This window comes from Corvus moneduloides, chromosome 4 (assembly GCF_009650955.1).
Source record: "Corvus moneduloides isolate bCorMon1 chromosome 4, bCorMon1.pri, whole genome shotgun sequence".
Taxonomy (NCBI): Eukaryota; Metazoa; Chordata; class Aves; order Passeriformes; family Corvidae; genus Corvus; species Corvus moneduloides.
Window position 1 is genome coordinate 51021778 of NC_045479.1, and position 22261 is coordinate 51044038.

Below are 22261 nucleotides of genomic sequence, written 5' to 3' on the forward strand. Positions count from 1 at the left end.
AGATATTATTCTTTTAGGCCACGTTTAAACCAAATATTCAGAAATGGCATAATTTTGGCTTTTCCCTTTGCGTTGCAATAGCCTAGAAGATCTCCTTATAGTCTGTAAGAGCTGAGATGTATGTGGCAGCTGCTTTGCATCTCCTTGCTATTGTTAGTCAACCTGATGAGGATAGCTTTTAACTCCTTGATTTCATCTTAGAGCAGTGGATGTCAATTCACACAGCATAAAGCACAAACTTACCATAGCAATTTATTTGTCCTCTCCTATGACCTATTTACAGCAAATTGTTGTTCTGTGGACAAAATGCACAGATAATGACTGCATGGAAATTCTAAGTAGACGTTTTTGAATTTTGGGTTGTGATACACCCTAGGTAGAAGGACATGAAATTGTAAAAAGCATGGATATGTATAAAATATGGTGACAGCAATCCTAAGAGATTTCTCATCTTGAGAAAAGTGAGAAAATGGCTTCCGGTGGGGCTTCAGTAAAAGGAAGGCTCAAACATCTTCATGACTCCTCTGATGCTCTCCTCTCACCTTGCTGCCAGCATGTGTCTTCTGGGAGAGAGATCAAACTGCCTTCTGACATGGACTCTGGCCTGGGGGGCTGAGGGAGAGCCATACTGGGAGACCACAGAAAGGCTGGGGAAAGTATGACCCAAGTCTTCCCTAATAAATCCATGCTTGAGCTGTCATTCTTGTCTCCTAATCACACATAGAAGTTCTGCTTCTGTCCTTCCTTTTTTTGGCGATTATGGAGTATACTTGTTTTAGGAGGTGATCAGGAAAACCTCAATATTCAATGGAAAAAAAAAAGAAGAATTGACTTTGTGTCTGAAAGAATTTTTAGCTCAGATGCATATCCCTTTTTATATGACTCTTGTATCTCACTATGAAATTGCTATTAAATAAGGCAATGGCTTCTATCCCCATTAAACAAGAACAAATAGGAAAATATTTTCACAAGAGTGACCTACTGATTACCAGTCTGAAATGTAGGTTCCAAGTCTATTTTCTAGATTTATTATTTTCTGCCAAAATTGATTTGGACAAAACCCATAGTAATTACCTAATATGTGGTTAGAAATTTTCCATCTCATTACACAACCCTTGTATCTTATTACCCATTTAAATGAATACCTGTTAAGTGATCAGACCTGTACAATGCAAACAATTTTTCGATCCATCAAGCCAAAACAAATAGAGGACTTCAATAAAGTCTTTACATCAGAATACCACAATATAAGATACAATAAAAATGGGATTTATCAGTGTAATACATAAGCTGAATGCATATAAAACTTTATAACAGGATCAAAATTACTTTTTGGGATGTCACATGACTATACTAAAACCCTAATCTTTCAAAATCCCAAGGAACTCTGAGCAGGCATCTTGTATCATCAACATAAGAGCTTTCTCTGTGATGCATCAAAATGAAACACACTTATTACTTATACAGACCTAATACATAATAAGTACTACTAAAATACTGGGGGAAAAATTTTAAAAATAAAAACTTGTTATTTTAAACTTGTAATTTTTGCACTGATTTTATGTAATCAAAGGTACATATTGAAAATAAAATAAATATATTCATCCATAGTATGTGTTGTCTTTTAAACAGTTGCTTTACAAAGCACATATGATGTTTTGGTTTTGGAAAAGCAAAAAGAGAATTGTAATGCGATTCAAACTTGAACAGTTAAACTTCAAGACAGGATGATCAAGTCAAATTCAACTCTGCTACAGTTCATCATACTGGAACCTGTTTCTACCCGTTTACAGTTTTAAAGCAGAGTAACAGGGTATGTAAATTGACAGCTTGGTCAGTATTTCCACAGGATGTAGCTCTGTAGTTTTGCCTTTTCTTTTGCTGCTTTGTTATTTTTACATTCATAAATCAGTAATTTACAGAGTATTACAATCAGCACATATTTTACATATAATTAGAGAAGATATTATAACAATCCCAAAACACTTCAGAAAAGAATCAAACCACAATTACAGGTGAGGTAATATTCAGAAAAAATTCTTTCCACAAAATAAAGTGTCCTTATCATTTGTAAACAACAGGAAATGAGCAGAATTCTGTTGTGGAAACCACCTAATTTTATTACTTTTTTTACTCAATTTCTAGACTCTTCAAGTAGTCAGACTCTGGTTCACGAGTCTGGAAAGTACTGTAAATATTATATTCCTCCCTAGAATGAAGACTGCTTCTATTCTGCAAGGAAACCTAACAATATTTATTGAAACTGATGTTATTCAGTTCATTAGGAATTGTACACACATAGTAATTACTAAAAATTCTCAATTATAAAATAAACGTTTTATGCAGCTTTTTTTTCATGATATTCTACATAGTTTACCATTGATAGCATGTGCATATACTTCCTCTTTAGAAAAATAGATCTTCATGTATAAATATGTGTGTAGCCATAGAACATAGCATATCAAAGCAGTCTAGAAGCCTGCTGTCCTCAGAATAATTCCTGTGTTTGCTTTGAAGGGTTCTAGGCTTGACTACCTCTCTCAGGTGGTTTCAACAGATTTGGAGCAGAGAAGTTAGCTACGTCAGAAAACCTAATCCACCAATTTCATGTGATTAATTTCTGTACTTCATCTAATCTCCTTTGCTTTCCATTATGCTGTTTCTCACTGTAATCATAGTGTAGCAGATACAGAACCATGAACTCCTGCTGTTTCCCGATGATCAGAAAAACCAAATGAGAACAGAGTAAGTAGAAAGGTGCAAAATGCAAATTCATGTCTTGGCTGCAGTGAGTTCTTAACTGAATATAGAGTGTAGCATAATTCAAAGTGAAAAACCTAAGGATGTTATTAAGGTCTGATTATTGAGAGATTCCTCTGCACAAACTAAGGTGCAAATTTAAGCATATGCCGAAATCAATAGTGTGTATTTTATTTAACAGTAAATGTGAGGTAGAGAGATAGAAAGAAATAGAAAAGAGAGAGAAAAATAAAGAGAGACAGGGAGAATGAGATCAAGCAGAGGATATCACCATCCATGGATCCAGAAGTATCCCATTGGTATATGGGATATATATACTCGTATCCTTCACCAAGGCTTCTTGGTGGTAGGAGGTCCCAAGGTAATTAAAAACTTTTCACTATTTATACATTTTAGAAACCAAAGTAATTAATGGTTATGGGCTACACAGTTCTCTTATTTTACTGGTTAAATGATTCCCTCACTTCTAATGCTAAATAGTTCCATGCTTAGTGTTTTGAGTTGGTGGGTTGTGAGTTGGTGGATTGTGATCTTCCCCGTCAGAATCACCTTTTACCCAGCCCTAGCTGATTTCAGTGCAGTTGTTGAGTTGGCTTTCCTTGTGGCCATAAATTCTGCATTCTTTATGACCATTATCCTCTCCCCCAAACATTCCTCTCCCTCAGCTTTGTTAACCTCCCCCTTGGTCTGAGCTAACCCTCAGGCAATAATGCCAGCTTTATCATATCCCAGGTTCCCATCATGTGGCTTAATCTACAGTCCCAGTTCCATGAAGTTCCATTTGGGGGGAAGCTTGGGTGGTCACAGGTGCCATCTGTCCCATAACTTGGGGTGATTCTTGTTTGACTGGTGATATGTGTCTGAGCAGAGTCTTCTTTACACAGTTTGCCACAGTGGGAATTTTTGTCTGAATGTATTACCCAGGATGTGCTACCCAGATCTTGCCTCTGCCAGGCCTGGAGTTAGTGCCATCTTGTCACTCCATTTTGTGTTTATTTCATGGCAAACTCCTTCTTTGGCCTTTACAGTGTTTGAGACAGACAACTGTGATTTTTAAGTCCTTACAGACATTTCAAAACAGACAATATTTTGTAATAACAACTTCCTTCAGTGATACGTGGGCACCATAAATTCATAGTCCACTTAAAGTTCCCAGATAGGACATGATACTGTCTCTCTGTCATATAAAATAGTTATTCATCTATTTGCATACTTTTTGCAAAGTTTGATTGTCCTCATATTCATGCTGCTGTAGAAAAAGAATAATATCAAAAGAACACATTCTTCTTGAGCTGTATTTATGTGTTTAAGCCCTCTGGACTCTTAATTCTTGACATTTTTTTAGTAACCACTTTTTTGACACACAGCTGTAGTACTGCACATTAAAATGTTGGAGAAAACAGAGACATAGGACACAGTTCATATTAACTTTATTTGAAGCAAAAAAATGTAACTTTTATAACAGGACAAAAAATATATCCAACCTAGAGAAATAAGGAGAGTATCAGGATTTAAAGCAAAACCCAAAATATGACCCTGTGGAACAATTAGAATTACATATTATAGGTGTCAGAAGACCTTTCTAAGTGCATTTTCCCTTGGAATTATCTAGGCATTTATATCCCTTGTTATTAACTAATGGTCTGAAAAATTGGTATTAGAAAGACAAAAACAATACAGCCTTTGTGAAAAGCTTTTTCTTACTCTCTTTCTCTTTTTATTTCCTTAGAATTTTATTACTGAAATGGAACTTGCTAATTTTTTTGTTCCGAATGAAGTAAAGTATGTTAAAGCACAGAAACCTTGTTTTCAGAGTTAGCTGAATTTTTATTGCCTTGTGATAAATCTCAAGACGCAAGGAATAGTGACGGAAACACTGAGATGTTCCTAGCTACATAATACAGTTACTAGGCACTGAGCCGTGCATTTATGCACACACATACTTTAAAATAAATGTAGTCAAGCAGAATAAAATTTTCTAAGAGAAAAAGTTGAGCTAAGCTTCTTAATATAAAAAAACCCAGCTCGATTAAGGAATCAGACCACCCACTGCTGGAAGAGAAATGCTGGTACGATATATTATGCATCTTTGGTATCCACAGGGTGGTATGAAACATTGCAAGTGGAATGGTACTGACTGGGTAATGAAAAAAATATGCATTGATACAATGAAATAAAGTTAAAAGAGATTTATTAATTCATGAATTTACATTCTTCACAACCAAAATTTAAATCTTCCTGTTCAGAAGTCCTCAGCATGTTCACATTAAGTGTTTGAATAACAAAGCCACTTTCATACATGATTAACTCAACCCCTATTTATTAAAGCAATCTAAACATATGCATAACATTTAGAAATGCTTAAAAGCCTTACTGAGTTGTGGCCTACCTATCTGAAGTTCCTTCTCATCACTCTAAGTCTTTCTACCAACCAGAAACCTCCATGCAGGGATAATACCTAGGCAGAACATTACAACATGACCCTAAATAACCATCACACCATAAAACTAAGATGAAAATTAACATTTTGCTTCACGAATTGCATTGCTTTGATTTTGTCAGCATTTCACTTTGCATAGTTTCTGATGAAATTTAGGTGCTTTTCTCACAAAATTCTGAAATATTTGATTTTACGTCAGTATACCTGTTTGCATGGAGAAGGGCAATTTATTTGATTAAAGAATTGCACCATTAATGTTACATGAAACCAGCACATGTATAAAAATATTTCTTTTGTCCCAGAAAAGAGAGATGTGTTTGTATTGTATTAGTTGCAAAACCTCACTCATTCTGTGACATGGTGTGGTGTTCTCTGTGGGCTGCAGGCATTTCTCTGCTCCAGTGGACCTCATGGGCTGCAGGGACACAGCTGCCTCTCCATGATCTTCATCACAGGCTGCAGGGGAATCTCTACTCTGGCACCCTCCTTGTTCACTGACCTGGGTGTCTGAAGAGTTGCTCCCTTTGCATATGCTCAGTTCTCTCTTCTCTGGCTGTAGTTTTTTCCTGCACAATAACCTTTTCTCTGCCTTTAATATGTTATCACAGAGACTGATGGGATCACATCCACCATTGCTGATGGACTTGGCTTTCTCCAGTATCAGGTCCATCTTGGCACTGTCTCGTTCTGTCTCTATCAAACATAGGATACAAGATTCTAGTCGTTTCTCAAAGAAGCCACCACTCTAACCCCCTTGCTGCCAAAACCTTATCACACAATAATCTTTTGCAAAACCAAAGAGCCTAGAGGAACACCATGCATTATGCAGGCAATATACTTCTGCCATGGAAATTACTTAGAGCAGCAGAACAGTTTGCTGCTGAAACAGCTGATTTACTGTAGAAGGGTTCAAGGAAGAAAGGAAGAAACCTGGCTGCTCACTAAAACAGGCAATTTTCCCCTTTTCATGGCTACATAGCACTGTTTTTCTATTTTACTTCCAAAGCTCTTATGCAACTAATCTCCATCAGTCTCAGACAATCTTTTTCATGATTATAAACTAGATCCTCAGCTCCACACCTTCTACTTTGTAAGCTTCCTCCATAGGAGCTTCTTTGAAAGCAGCACTGTGGGCACTGCTCAAATGCATACACAGGAAACACTTATCATCATCTAATTAATTACTGCAACAAAACTCTTTTTTGAAGCACACACATGAAATAACTGCAATCACTTACACTTTAATAGTTAATTGAGTTCTTACCTGTCCTTTGTTACTGGACAGATACTTCAGAGCACTTGATATGTGATAGCCTGATACAGGGAAGTGTTGGATTAGCTATAACTCTGGGACTGCTTAAAAGCATAGGGTTTCAAGCATTCATTTAGACTACTTGTGCCTGAGGCTGTCACCCACACTGAGAAAAATTATCTATACCAACCATATCACCCCCGTCTTATTAAAAGAGTTACTAGTGTAGCTGTCAATCAAAGACAACATCATGCCTCTGGCTGATTTGCCAGTACAAGTTCTTTTGCTTTAAACTAGCCAAAGTTTTAAAAGACAAATGGCATAGGAGTGTTCACTAGGGACACAATTAAAATTGAATTAATGTTTAATTACGTGTGTTTTTGGAACAGAAGAAATACAAGTATTTTCAAGTAAAAAATGTATAGCTTCACTAACTGGCAAAGTTAATTAGAGTACATTTTATGTTACTTCTTCAGGCCATTTTTAAATTAACAACAACACTTATCTTCTGAACCCCTCTTCCAGTCCTGAGAGGAGTATATTTAATCATCAAGTGTCACATCCTCTGTCTTTATTTTTTCTTTCTGTTTGATGAATTTCCTAATTAGAAATTCAGTTTCATATTTACAGAACATAATTCTTAAACAAGAAAGCCCATTGAAACCTTTCAAATTGAGTACAAAACAAGCTGCGTCATATATGGCACCATGGACCTGAATGCAAAGCAAAAGTTTAGTATCTTAATAGGATACAGAATATTCCTTGTGAAATTTAATTCATACATTCAGCACTTGTAGCAAAGGTATAGCAAATATTCAAAACCTTAAAAAAAGAATTAATCTAACCCTGTTAAGAGAGCATATCCTTCATTTGTCAAACACTGATGTAACTCTGACTCTGACCTGTTCTCACCACATAATCTTCTGTGCTCCCAGACATGCTTCCATATATCTTGTCTGCTTGAATTTTTTATTTTATGCATGGATCATAGTATAGTAAGGCCTATGGAAGTCAGAGAAGAGCTTTGATGACTATAGAGGCATTTCTAATCCCTATCCAACATTTAGAAATTCCTATAGGTAATCATAGAATAATAGAAAGCCTTGGGTTCAAAGATACCTTAAAGATCATCTAGTTCCAACCCTCCTGCTGTGGGCACATACACCTTCCACTAGGCCAGATGTTGCTCAGAGCCCCATCCAACTTGTCCTTGAACACTCTCAGGGATGGGGCACCCCCCCCCCCCAACTTCTCTCGGCAAACTGTTCCAGTACCTGCTCACCCTCACAGTAACAAATTTCTTCCAAATGTCTACTCCAAAGCTGCTCACTTTCAATTTAAAGCCATTGCCCCTTGTCCTGTCACTATATGCTCTTGTGAATGGATTCTCTCCATCCTTCTTGTAGGCTCCCTTCAGGTACTGGAAGGCCACAATTGGGTCACCCCACAGCCTTCTCTCTTCCAGGCTAAACAATCCCAATTCTCCCAGCCTTTCCCCACTGAAGAGGTACTCCAACTCTCTGGTCATCATGGTTGATGTCCTTCCTGTGATGGGGCCCCAGAGCTGGATGCAGCACTCCAGGTGGGGTCTCACCAGAGTGGAGCAGTGGGACAGAATCCCCTCCCTTGACCGGCTGGCCACGCTGCTTTTGATGCAGCCCAGGATACAATTGGCTTTCTGGGCTGGGAGGGCACTTTGCCTGCTCATGTCCAGCCTCTCATGCCCCCCAAGTCCTTCTTGGCAGGGCCGCTCTGGATCTGTTCATCCCCCAGCCTGTATTGTTACAGGGGTTTGCCCTGACCCAGCTGCAGCACCTTGCACTTGCTCCTGTTAGAACCCATGACATTCCCACCAGGCCACTTCTTGAGCTTGTCCAGGTCCCTCTGGATGGCATCCCATCCTTCAGGTGTGTCAGCTGCACCACTCAGCTTGGTGTCACCTGCAAATCTGCTGAGGGTGCACTTGAGCCCTTTGTCTATGCCATTAATGAAGATATTAAATAACACTGGTCCCAGTGCAGACCCCTGAGGGACACCACTTCTCACTGATGGCCATTGGGACTCCAAGCCATTGACCACTACCCTCTGGATGTGACTGTCCAAACCATTTCTTATCCATCTAACAGTCCACCCATTGAATCCATCTCTCTCCAGTTTAGAGAGAGGGATATTGTGGAGGACCAATGTTGACCATATTGTGTTTCCATGCTGTATGAGGCTAAATAAATTGGATGAAAATGAGAATTATTGCCTTACAGGAATTTAGCACCAGAATTTTCTCTATTCTGACTCTTCTATCTATAGTCAGAGTATCATAGTACAGTAATTTAACTCAAAATAATAATTTCTGGTCCTTGAAATGAGAAATTAGAGCTTCTGAAAAAAGATAGCTTTCTTTCAAGAGTTTATATTAAATGGACTAAGCTGTCACAAAGAAATGGGGTATCATATTAAGGTTCTCCTAGAACAATGGAATTAAAGCAAAAAATTTTAAGTGGCGACATCCTTTAAAATTGCATGAAGAAATAGAAGTAATTTATTCCCCTCTCATCCTTAAAGTACTAGTGGGTTCTACAGGGGCCAAAACCAAAGCAAACTGAATCCAGTGTAAGATTTTTCAGTGCATTCAATGGTTTTTGAGTGTAACTCTTTTGGAGAAACTCTTTTAAAGAATACCTAGGGGTTTCTCCTTTATTGTAATATTAAGAAAAAAATTCCTGCTTCTCTCAGGGAGCAAAGAAGCAAGTGTAATGATAGCAACTTGATCTAACAGTTATTTTCAAGCAATTCATCCTTGTGCCATGTATGGAGCCTGAAATGTTACAAATCAAATTTTGGTTTTGCAGTACAAAATTGGAAAGTATAACATTAAAATTCAGTATGACCATCACTTAAGAAGGTATTTCCTTATTTAAGAAGACATTTGCTTAAACTAGAGTGATTTTATTATTCTCTCTGTGCAAATAACACTACTCTTTTGATCATATATATGATAGTTTTTAGATGATATACTTTTGAAGGTAACAATAAATAAAGGATAGTCCCTGAACCACAGAAATCTTACGGCTTATAAGACAAAGATGTACAGTGCATATACAGCATATTGCTGAATAATGAAACTCTTATTCGTATTTAATACTATCTTGGTTTCACTAGGATCAGTAGGCGGTATTTTTTATCACAAATAAAAGACTGAATTAGTTGAGTGAAAGGAGTAGGAGGAGATGAAGAAGTGAAAGATACAGTTAGAGATGAGTGGTTTTATTTATGCTGTTATATTTCATTTCAATTCATTATTTAAGAACAAATGCAAGGTGAGAATCCTTTAGCCGAATTTTGTATGAAATATTTTTCATGGTTTCCCTCAGAGAGTTATGTAGCAGTGTTAGATGCGTATGCCTCCATTGGTCTTCACCTAATAACTTTTTGATCTATCCGTTCATTCAGCCAAATACTCCAAGGAGTGTTTCAAAAGGGTGGGATGGTTTCAGAGATGACTACATGTCCACCAGTTTTGTGAATGAACAACATCTCAATGTCTGTTTAAGTGTCAAGTGTGTAAGGCTACAACACGAGTTCAATTCCTTAGAGATACAGTGGTATCCACTTTGCTGAGAAACCCTACAAACAACGCAGCTTTGGAGCAGGGGAAAATTGAGTTGGAACTCATCCTTCCTTGGCCATCAAAGTCAGCTCATCATAAATCATACAGCATGGAATTTATCACCTATCTGTAAAGGTCTACAGTGTAGACGTGTACGTACCTCTGAGCTAGTCATGCTTTTTATAGTCAGTGGGGAGTAAAAGGCACTGCAAGGGCACAATTCTTCTGACCTGCTTTAGACAGCTATTTTAAGATGAGATAAAGTGTGCCCTAGAAATGCCAACTTCTCTCCATTGACTGCAAAGACAGTCTAAGGCAACTTACTCAAATATAGATGGTGGTTTAAATCCCAAGGTTCTTATTCCTCAGCTACTTATGAAATTTCAACTCTGAAAATGTGCCTGACTAATCTGAAAAATAATGCGGCATTTTTTAATGCAGTAAAGTTTTTGAAAAAAAATGAGTCAGTTTTGCATTCCTCACATGGGAGCAAGTTCACTGATTTCTGCTGTCTGTTGAGATGATGCTGTATGTGTCCATGTGCACATGCATGGTCAGTGTACAGTTTTTACTCTTGTGCACTGGTTGTGTGACGGTGTCATGAAAAAATCTCAGCCTGCAGCATGTGCCAGGTAATGGAGCTAAAGTGAGGACTTAAAGGCCACAGCTCAAACTTGCAGGTAGGAGTTATTGCCTTTGATTGAGAAAAAAAAAAAAAAAAGCCAGAAACCTTGCTGGGAGAGTAGACTTCCCCAACAGCAGCAAAACTGGCAAATGCTCCCATATGGGCCCAACAGTGGAGCTTGAGTCTAACCCAAATTAAAGGATATGTGTCCAGATGCCTGCAGTCAGGCAACAGAAAGGAGGAATGCTCTGGCTCTGCATTGCAAGTGTGGGAGCTAAAGCTCTCATTTCAGGGACTTTCAAATCCACAAACACTGAAAGTATGTACGTAAGTATGTGCAATATCTATTCATTATATACAAACATATTGCTGCATTCCATTTTGCATATATATCTACCTAGGTGTAGTAAGTAATCAGAAATATTATAGTAATACTAGCCAGAATCAGACTAGGGAAATAATCTTAGTAGTTAGTACTCTTTTTTTTTTTTCAAAAGCAGTACAAAAATAATTAGTCTAATATTCTTGCCTTACTAATAATTTCAGTGAATGATCTCTTGTTGCTGCTGCTTGCTTGCATGAAGTCACAAAAAGAAAGCAATGAAATACTTGAAGAAATCTGTCTGTTTCTAAGTATCCTCTTAGTCTGTTAGCTCTAACACATGAAAGATTTGGCTTGGAAATCTATACTAATAAACTTATATGAAGTACATCTATAAAATTCTTGCAATTTAAAAACTTCTGCAATTCTGAATTGATTTCTCCATTTACTTTTCTTGATCCTCACCTTGGCTTTTATTTTGCCCCAGTTACTTTTTCATCCCTGCTTTATTAACTTTGCACTGTTTCCCTTCACATTTCGTTCTGTTTAGCTTCTCCCAGAATTCATGGGGATTATTTTTCCAAGGGTTACAGACTTCAAGCTTCAAATTCTGAAGTTTTGTGATGTGACTGCTCTCATTCTATGTTTTTAGTCCTGACAAGTGCTTTGCTCATTTAGTTTAGTGAAAACACATATTATTTTGGGCTCTAACAGTCCCTTCTGTAGTTGAATGAGTGAACGTTTTTTGGGGGGAGAAGGCCCTTACACACTGAAGTAATATGTTTGACTGATAATGCCAATGGTAATAAAGACATTTACTTCCAGGAGTAAGCTGGAAGCTCTTGCTCTTCAGCAAAATAAAAGTCATTGAAATGATTCTATGTACTATGCCTGAGAAATATGTTTTTTCACTGGTGTTTGTCTTTATGCATGTAAAACTCCACGCTTGGCAATTAATTATATGGTCTAGTTTCCAGCTGTAGTGCTCCCTCAGAGCTAGGCAAAGAACTATAGCATTTTAACGCCAGACTAGGAAAGTTTGAAACAGACACTTGAAATACTTGATTGTGTTAAATATCTGAGGACTATTTAGGAAGGTTCCGTGACCTTTTTAAGGTTTCTGCTGCACATCCAAGTCAATTGTTTTTGAACATTCTCAATTTCTATATTCTCCCACCAAAATTATGTTGGGATTTTCAGCAAGGCAAGAAGACATAAAACTCGGAAAAGTTGTGAAAATATTTTCTGGAGGGCACACTTTGATTAGTTCAGGAACTTACAGATGCGCCAAATGTCACAAGATGGTGGGGTTTGCTACTTTACTGTTTCACATTATACGTGAGGAAGGCTCCTGATATCAAAACCTAATGGAAAGTTTTAAGGACTTAAAATGTTCTCTTTAATCCACAGTAATTTTTTAATTTAACATTTAAAATTTTAGTATTAGGTAAGTATCAAAACCATTGAAATTTGCCAAGAATATTGGAAAAAAAAATTGTTACATCTGGATATCTTCTTTAGCTCTAAGAACAAAACTTTTGTTAATAGTTTCAGTGCAACAAAAAGAGACAAGTTCTATATGAAAGAAGTAGATGGAATATAAATAATGTTTAACCCACTACAGTTGTTATCCCCATGCATTACTTCCCACAATCACTTAGAACAAAATATATTTTCTCAAGGTTTTTTGGTGTGAGAGAGGAAGAAAAAGAAGCAGTACAAAAATGTCAATATTAAAATAAGTTTTTAAACAATGCTTAGCTATTTTATTTACTGTAATAGGCAAGAAACAGCCTATTCACAATGGGGAGTTGGCTCTCTTTTACACATAAACGCAGCTTCTTCAACTACTTTGCTGTACTTCAGGAACAACTGAAATGATGAATACAGCTTTTATTAGGCAGAAACCCCAGGAAATTGGTAGTTACAGATCTAGCAACTAGACTGGTGTAGTGTTAATGATTAGTTACTTTTTAGTGTGTATTACTCTGACAAAAAACTATTTTCCCCAGGTCTATTGGCTAAGGTAAGCAGCTGCCTTTTTTTCTTTTTAAAGTGTTATTGAAATTATAAAACCAAACTCTAGAAGAACTGCAAATTAAGTAGCTTTTTGCTGCTGTAATTATATGTTGCATTTGTCTAGAAAATGCTTGTAGATAATAGCTGCATTTGTAATTTTACAGGTGTGCTGCAGATGAAATACAGAGTGCTATAGTTGAAGAAGGTATAACAAAAAATATGAAAAATAAATTACTGTGTTTGCTTCCAGCATGCAAAAGGTAACACCTTTTCCAATCGCTTTGTTCATTCAGCAGTTTTCCTGTGGACAAAAGACATTTTCACACAGCCAAAAGAATAGTCATCAATCTGTTAGACAAAGTCTGTGGTTATGTACTATCATGACTCTTATCTCCCATAGAATAGAAGTGTTCCTCTCATGTAGGAAAAAGAAAAGGGTTTTTTATTTTCTTATTTATTTTTACACAATGTATGTTTTAGTTTTTGAATCTCCAGTTCATTGCCAGATTCCTGTTTGGGGAATGAGGGATGGCTTGCCATTTCTGCAGCTCCGACTTGCTTCCTCAGCAGATTTGCAAGCATCCACCAGCAAAATCATATTACCAGAGGTCACTGAAGAGGCTGCTCCTGACAGTATGTATTATAACAGAGAGTCATCACTGTTGCAGCTGTAATTTTTATTAACATTACTCACAACCTGTAAATGCCAAAAGTAATTCTGGTCCAAAACCTTTTCTTGCTATCCTCTCCACAACTTTTTCCCTTATTTTCCTGCCAGCTTGCTTATCTCCAGGGTTTCTTTGAAATACTGACCTACTAAATTAGAACAACAAACATGAGTAGATTTATTTAACTTTGAAAGCCTTGTTGGCAAAGTCCTTTCATTTTGTTGTGAAGTAACCACTTCTGCATTTAAAGAGCACCTTAATATAATATTATTCTGTTCATCCCTTCTTATCACAATTACAGTTTTCTTTTCCATAAAATGCAGAACTTTATTTTATTAATTGTCATTGTGATTACTTACTCTACAGCATAATGAATGTTATCTGAAGAGTTCAGTGCGGTTTTCTGCTTGATGCTCAAAATGTAGTCCTGTAAGCACTAAAAAAATAATAATTTTTTTTTGTATGTTCATATTTTCTTCCAAGTTGCATGAAAAATCTTGCTTTTCTAAGTGTATTTTCACTTCAGGAATGGCAAGGGGAAGGCTCTTACCTCAAAGCAGTATTCCTCAGGCACTTTGATCACTGTCAGTCGCTAGTTCTGGCACCCTACTCCCAGTTCATCCCTGTGTGATACTCCTAGTTGTCACTGGGCACATCTAGAGGGGTGCACTATCTGCACTTCCCGTCCAGAGCATCTCTGTCCTTCTGGGAAACCAGGGCACAAGACAGGATGGCAGAGAAGAGTACGGGTCTGAAGCACAGTGATAGAGAGCATTTGTTTGCATAGATAAAGATAGGACAAGTGCAAGGCACTGTATGCACTGTGAATTTACTGAAGAATATTTGGGAAGACATGTAGGTGCACTAATGCAAACCCAAAGAATAGACTGATACCCCTCTAAAGAACTCAGTAGCTTCACTGTGGTACTGTGAGAATGTTAATAAGCTGGCTAGTTTTTGGCAGATCAATGCATGGGTAAGAACAACCATAAATATCTCTTCCTGCCACCTATGTAGAAATACTCAATGACATAGTGAACTTTAAATCAATGGCAGATTAAAGGTAAATCCCACAGGTGAGACAGCAAACTATTCAGGATTAGTGGGCACTCAATGCCTCTCACCAATGGTGAACAACCGGATCCTAATTCAAAACTGAAAGTGTAAATAGCTAATCCAAGGTAAAGGAAAAAGGTGCTGTCTGTTAGACATCAAAGTATATTTTACTGTTAACCTCTTAACTTTATATGACGTTGTGTGAATTTCAGTATTTCTTTCATGATAGTAGACTTGCATTAGAGGAACATTACAACACCAGAAAACCCAAATCTTGAGACAAAAGCAGACTACTGGACTCAGTTCTAATAGCTGGTTGCTAACTGAAAGCTTCCACTGTGAGTGCTTTCTGTTTTAAAATGATAGGATTTTTCCTAATTCCTTTACTGCTACTGCCACAGACACTTTACATCTTGTCTTTGGACACAAATGATTCCAGCCTTCATGATGGCACAACTTCAGTCTTCATCAGGTAAAATTAAGCTTTTGATGACTGGTTTTAAAAATTACAACATAATGTCACTTTTGACCAGAAGGTACTGCAGTAATTAAAGCCTAATTTTTGACCGCATTATAGCATTAAATTTCCTATGGCACAAAAATATTTATGGAAGGCATAAAAAGCAAGGGTAAACATGCAGCCTTTTGTCATTATTATTTAACTACTCTAGTTACTGAACCTGTCTGGTTCAATTTCTGTAAATACTACACTATATGACCTACCTTGACCAATACATTTTACAAGCTGGAGTCATCCATTAAACTTGTGAAATGACTTTGCCAATACAGCTTGTACAAAAAGCCAATAAGTAAAAAAAGGGTTCTCCCATGGGCTGTCTTGGCTTTTCTTGCCATGATTAATAAAAGCAATTTTTCCTGTTTGACTCTTCAAGGAACTGACAACTAAACAGAAATAATGATGCTAATTGAAGGCAAAGATAAACTTGTATTTTATGCTTTCTGGAATTTATATGCAAAATATGTTTATTATGTGCCAGATTGAGTCTGTTACTAAAAGACATGGGAAGATGATGATGGGGATACAGATAATAATGAAACTTAACTAAAAATGCCAAATATAGAATATTGTGCATACTCTGTATGATATAGCAATAAAGAATTTTCGTTGCCAAATAGGACAAATAATGGTAGCCTTGTCTTTTTAGTTTTCTATTCCAGCACCTATGCCTCTACAGATGAGAAGTAGCTCAGACTATTAAAAAACCAATGTATGTTCAGGATTAATTAACTCTTATAATAGTCACTAATTATACATAATAAATCAATATGAATACCACAAACTTGATTGCCTAAAATTGTCCAAGCAATTGTATTTTGTGTTACTCTCCATTTTGAAAAATCTCCCATTAGCCTTTCGCAGCCTCAAAACTTTTTGAAAGGAGACATTTCATTAGTATTCGGTTGATGCAGTGTTTGTAGGATGCCACTGGCCAGCATCTAGCGTCATTTAGACCTGTTGTAAGAGAAAGATTGGTTCTTGTTAAAAAATTGAGGATCATGGGTGTCATGGTTTGTCACTGGCCCAGTGCCAGGCACCCACAAAAGTCGCTTGCTCACCCTCCCCTGCCACAGTTGGGCAGACAAGAGAGAAAAAAATACTAACGAAGGATTCATGAGTGAGAGAAGGGTTGAGAGAAAACACTTCAAGGGCAAAAAAGGCTTAACTTAAAGTTACAAAGTGAATTTATTACTAACAGTATCAGAGGAGGATAATGAGAAATAAAATAAGGCCTTAAAACCTTTTGCCACCCAGCCCCTCCCTCCTTCCCACCGACAGTGCAGGGAGACAGGACAGGGGGTTTGGTCAGTTCATCACTGAGATTCTCTTCCGCTGCTCTGGGAGAGGAGTCCTTCCCCTGTGAGGCTGTGGGGTCCCTCCCATGGGAGACAGTTCTCCCTGAACCTCTCTGACATGGGTCCACTCTCACAAGCAGCTGTCCTACCGCACCTGCTGCAGTGTGAGCCCCTCCCACGGGCACACAGTCCTCCCAAAACTGCTGCAACGTGGTGCAGTCCTCCAAGAACAGGCTGCTGCAGCCTGGAAGCAAGGGCCCTCTCTCTCCACCAGGTCTTCCACTGGATCACAACCTTCTCCAGGCATCCACCCGCTCCATCATGGGCACCTTCCCCGCGGGCTGCGGGTGGATCTCTGCATCCCCTGTGGATTCCCATGGACTGCAGGGGCACAGCTGTTTCACCATGATCTTCACCATGGCCTGCAGAGGCATCTCGGCTCTGGTGCCTGGAGCACCTCCTGCCCCTCCTTCTTCACTGACCTTGGTGTCACCACGTTGTTTTCCCTCACATGTTCTCACCTCCTCCTCTTCTCTGACTAGAAGAAAAATTGTGCGTGCCTCACTTTGTTCTGATTTTCTTCTTAAATATGCTATCAGAGGGGCTTTACCAACCTCTCTAATTGGCCCACTTTTGGCCAGCCGCATGTCTATCTTCAGAGCCATCAGGGATTGGCTCTACTGGACATGGAACCTTCTAGCAGCTTCTCACAGAAGCCACTTCCATGGCCTCCCCACTACCAAAAACCAGGCTATGAAAAACCAATTGCGAGAGCGAAGAAGTCTCGTAGTTAGGACAGTCTCCAGAAGAATCATTCCTTCTAACCCAAAACATTCTATGATTCTATGATCATACTTACTCTCTGCTAAAAATGGTCCTTCTATTATTAAATACAAACTATTCTGCCTTAACCTAGAATTAATTTGTGCAATGTTTCCATCATTTATAATTTTCTGTGTCATCAGCTGCTCACGAGATTAACTAGACTTCTTTCTGAGAGTAATTATAACGTGAGAGCTTTTGTATCCATCAGACTTTTAAATGATGTTATTAATACTTATATCTCATTAAATCTGTTAAATTATAATTCAATTTTTAGTTACAACACACATTTGTGCATTTTATATATTTGTATATGTACAGGCTGATTGTTGGAATTGTTTATATGACAGAGGCTAAGAATAATTCATTTTAGACAAGTTAACAGTTATTTTGCCATTGTTTTCAGTAGAGTTAATACATAGACATTCTGAAATTCTTGCTATTGATTAGAGAACTCTTTAATTGCTCTTCTCTAAATTTAATCTTTTAGAATTCAGTTCAAAACCTGTTGAAGTCAATGGAGAAACTCCACTGTTTCAAAGGCTGTTATAGTAGGTCCTTAACAAGTATTACCACTGTCTCTTTATATCTTAAGAAAAAGAAAATGCCTTTTAGTACTATTGTAAATGAAGGATGAAAAGGGACAGTAAGAAGGTAATAAGGATGCATAGATGCTTCAAGTGAAATACTCTCGGAAGATGACGAATTTGGTTTTCGTGAACAGAAATTAAATGCGACCTTTTTTTGCCCAAACATAAAACTCCATTCAGCAAGGCTGGGACAAGGATAAAAAAGCCATCAGGAAACCTGGAGAATGCTTTGACCATGATCCAGCAAAGCACTCACACATACAAGTGCTTACCTTAAAACATCTGAATACTCCTATTTGAGCAAATGGACTACTTCAATTGACATGTTTGACTGTTTCCTACCTGGGTGGATGAAGGTGGTAAGAATTTCATAGTGGGTTCATGATTACAGTCATGACTAGGGCCAACCTCTGGTAACAAGTACAGCCTAATTTCTAAATAATAATTTATAAATTCTACATTTTTACTGTCTGAACTTGAAGATTTAATTTGACATTTCACTTACAAAACTGTTGAGTTACTGAAATACTGAAACTGTATGTTCTGAAACTGAAGAGGTGACTTTAGAGGGCATTAGTTTTCACTAACATAAGCCTTCTGGCATTTAGGCTAAGTTAGTAATGAGAGAGAAGCTCTACTGTGGGAATTCATATCACCTATAATTATTTTACTTTTAATATAATTAATTGTCCTTTCAGATTTACTAATTCTTTTCGAATGTTATAAAGGGATCTTAAGAGAACTAGCTTACTATGGTGTCACTGTTTCAGTCTCTGAAATTAGTGCAGATGATGTAGCTGAACATAAATTTATACCTGTAACAGAGAGGCTCCACTAGCCCAGCTGATCCTGTAGTGAACTAAAAATACATTAAGCAATGAATTAGCTTCTAGGAGTATTTAATGAATCCCATTCATCCTTATTTACATGTGTATTACCCCAAATGACTGTTCAATTAAGTGCATTCATTTGCGTTACATGTACAGAATTCTTCTGTCTTCTCCTCACTAAACCCAAATATCAATGAATTCACAAATATCCAATGAGTCTACGTGCAAGCATGGCATTCAGCTCGTGTAAATTGATATGATTTTAAAAACATGGAGCTAGATAATAAATCAATTCTTCAATTGCACGGGAAAACAATTATAGGCCTGTGAGAACAGAACTGTCCATGAATGAACACAGCCTGAAAGCAGACAAAGCCTCTTTTTGAAATCAGTGCCATGAGAAAACATGAAGAACCATAACAATAAATAAGATAAATTTGAAAAAAAATTCACCAGTTGTAAATTGTAGGTAAGTTTCTTGATAAATAATGGAATTATGGAATCATAATGCCTCTATTCCAAATATTTAGCTTACACTACATCCCAGATATCAAACTCAAATAATAATTTTTTTAGTAATTTAATTAAAATACTATAAATTACTAAATTTTCCTTTTATAAACAGTTTTCCTGGTTTAATGTAGGTTATACACCTGTTTTTAAGGTTATCATGTCTTACTCCGGTTTTTATCATTGTTGAAATTATCAGCTATGAGTCAGCTGTTCTGCCTGTGTTATCTCCCAACTTCTTCCCACCCACAGCCTACTCTCAGGGGGAACAAAGTGAGAAACAAGAAAGACACTGATGCCATGCAAGCACTGTTCAGTCACAGACGGAATGCTGCTCTGTTGTCAACATCTTTTCCGTCACACATGCAGAGCACTGTATGGGCTGCTATGAAAATATGTGCACCCTTAAAATGAAGTTGCTCTTGACAGGTAGGTGTCTTGTTTCTGCTCTGTTCTCTTGGTAGGTCTTATTAAAAAAAAAAGAAAAATGATTACAAGGTAAATTATCTCGTCTCCTAGGGAATTTCTAAAATTACAGTGTAGTAGGTTAGCTGTGTGAGAAGACAAACTCATAAAATCATAGACTCATAGAATGGTTTGGGTTGGAAGGCACCTTAAAGATCACCTGGTTCCAACCCCCCTGTCATGGGCAGAGACACCTTCCACTACCCCAAGTTTCTCTTATATGTTTTCTTCCATGTCCAGTAGAGCCTCATCCAGCCTGACCTTGAACACCTTGGGATGGAGAGTCCACAACCTCAATCAAGGTTTAGAACAGTACAGAAATGAGAAATTAAGCAAAAGGATTGTCTATGAATAAGAATTATAGAAAAACAACACTGAAAATATTTTAATTAGAGAAATTGTCACCAGAAATGGGATATTTTGATCAGTGGAGTGTCTTGTAAGTAATCTTGTGCAACGCTCTGTAAGTAATGTCAGCTGAAGTTAGGCGGTCTCCTAGGTAGTTTACTCTGAAGTAAAATGTTGCCTTATAGTGAATGCAAAGCAAAGTCACATAATTAATCTGGTAGTATTGTATCTAGTATCTGGATCAAATAACTTCCAGTTAAGCTTTTAAACAATAATGTGCTTAACAGGATTGCTGTGGTTTTTAAATTATGATTTTATGAAAAATAAAATTAAATTAACAAGCAGAGTAAAAGTCATGACCAACCTAGTAAGCAGAAGATGGTGAGGTTCCAGCCCTCAACCCTTGAATATGTTTAATGTTAATTAAACCTTCCTGATCCAAAGTTGCTTACTTATTTTTAGTATCTGGGAACTCCAAAACTGTCCTAGCATTTACAAGGAATAATGGTTCTGCAATCCTGTAATTTCTCTAAACAATTTCTGCCTTTTCCAGCTGCATGACAAAATTAAACTTGCCAGTAAAAATTCTGCAGTTGGCTTAGCGGAACCCTGCTTATGTGAATGCCTGGTGGGGTGATATCTTTTTAGGAGGAGGTTTGTGGCTTCTTCAGTATTTCAGTATGGAGACAAAACATGAATTGGCAGGAATAATGAGGATATTGGAGTTCTCACCTTTTTTAGTTGTGGAATAAGGGTGATCCTGCAAATCCCATTCAAGTGTAGTCTCATTTATTCTTACCAAACTGCCTTGTTAGAGAGCTCCTCTGTATGTTTTTCTGACACAGAAATAAAAGTTCAGTCAGTGTGAGCTATGTATTTTTTTGAATAATTGACAGGGAGGCAATTTTTACCTGCAAGAAAATATAGATCTTTTTATCTTCAAATGGGAAAAAATATACAGTCTCTCTATCAGTTAATCTAAAAAGACAGACAAGGAGTGAGGAACCTTGTTGAGTCTGTCTACATGGGGCTTTGAAGACACCTGAATGTGAACCTCATTTTTCACTCACTTGAACCTGAGTGAATGGTATTACTGGTGCTGAACCTGAAAAAATATATTTAAACGCAATGAGTAGTACCTCAAAATTACATTCTACATCATTATTTCACATTTTAAAAACAGTGACGATAGCTTAAGACTTTGAGGATTAAGATCTCACATTGTTGCTAAGAAACTTGATTGATTGCAGATATTTTCCCCTAAATATGAGTTATTCCTTAGTTGTGTGCAGCCCTATGGAAAAACTTGTATCCCATTCTCAAAGAAAATATTTCCCAGTACAGATCACATAGTCATAGAAAGATTGGCTTATAACAACTTTTCAAAGATAAATCAGTTTATAAATTTAGATTTATTTTTCAGTTTTTATTAACATACTGGTTTTTAGCTTTCAATATCGTTCAAGAGACAGGAAAAAAACCCCACCAAAAATATTAAAGAAAGGTGACAAGAAATGTTTTCTGGCCAGAATAGCTTCTTTTGCCATGTTAGCACTTTTTAATTCATTTAAAGATAAACCAGGTGGAGAAAATTGTGTAACGCCTATTTAGAGCTATTTAGACATATTTACAAAGAATATTCATATTTGTCCAGCTAGTGGTTTTGTCTGTGTCTGTGTGTAAAGATCTTCTGTCTTTTCTGCATTGTATTCTACAATGTTTATGAACAAACGACTTGATTACCCAAGTAAAGAAGATGTACCATGAAATCCAAGTAAGTGATCATAAACTCTGTGAATCAACTGTGGTGCAAAGTTGCTTTTTTTTCCCCCTAAAATGGAAGGTAATTAAAAGGACCTTTCTCGTTTTATAGTGCATCTATTTTTTCTTATTATGCTGTGAAATTGAACAAGTATTATCCCCATAATGGCTGGCTTGAGCTTTATTTTGTAAATTTGTCCAAAAAGTCTCGATTTTGAATTATCCTCTGAGTCACCTTAGATTAGCTGCCTTTCTCCATCAACTCAGACCAATAATATCTTTATCTTTAGCTTCTGGAGGAAAGAACATTTATGGGGAGAGAAGGGCCATTTATTCTGTGAGATGTTTTTGGAGAGTTCACAAATTCTGAAGAA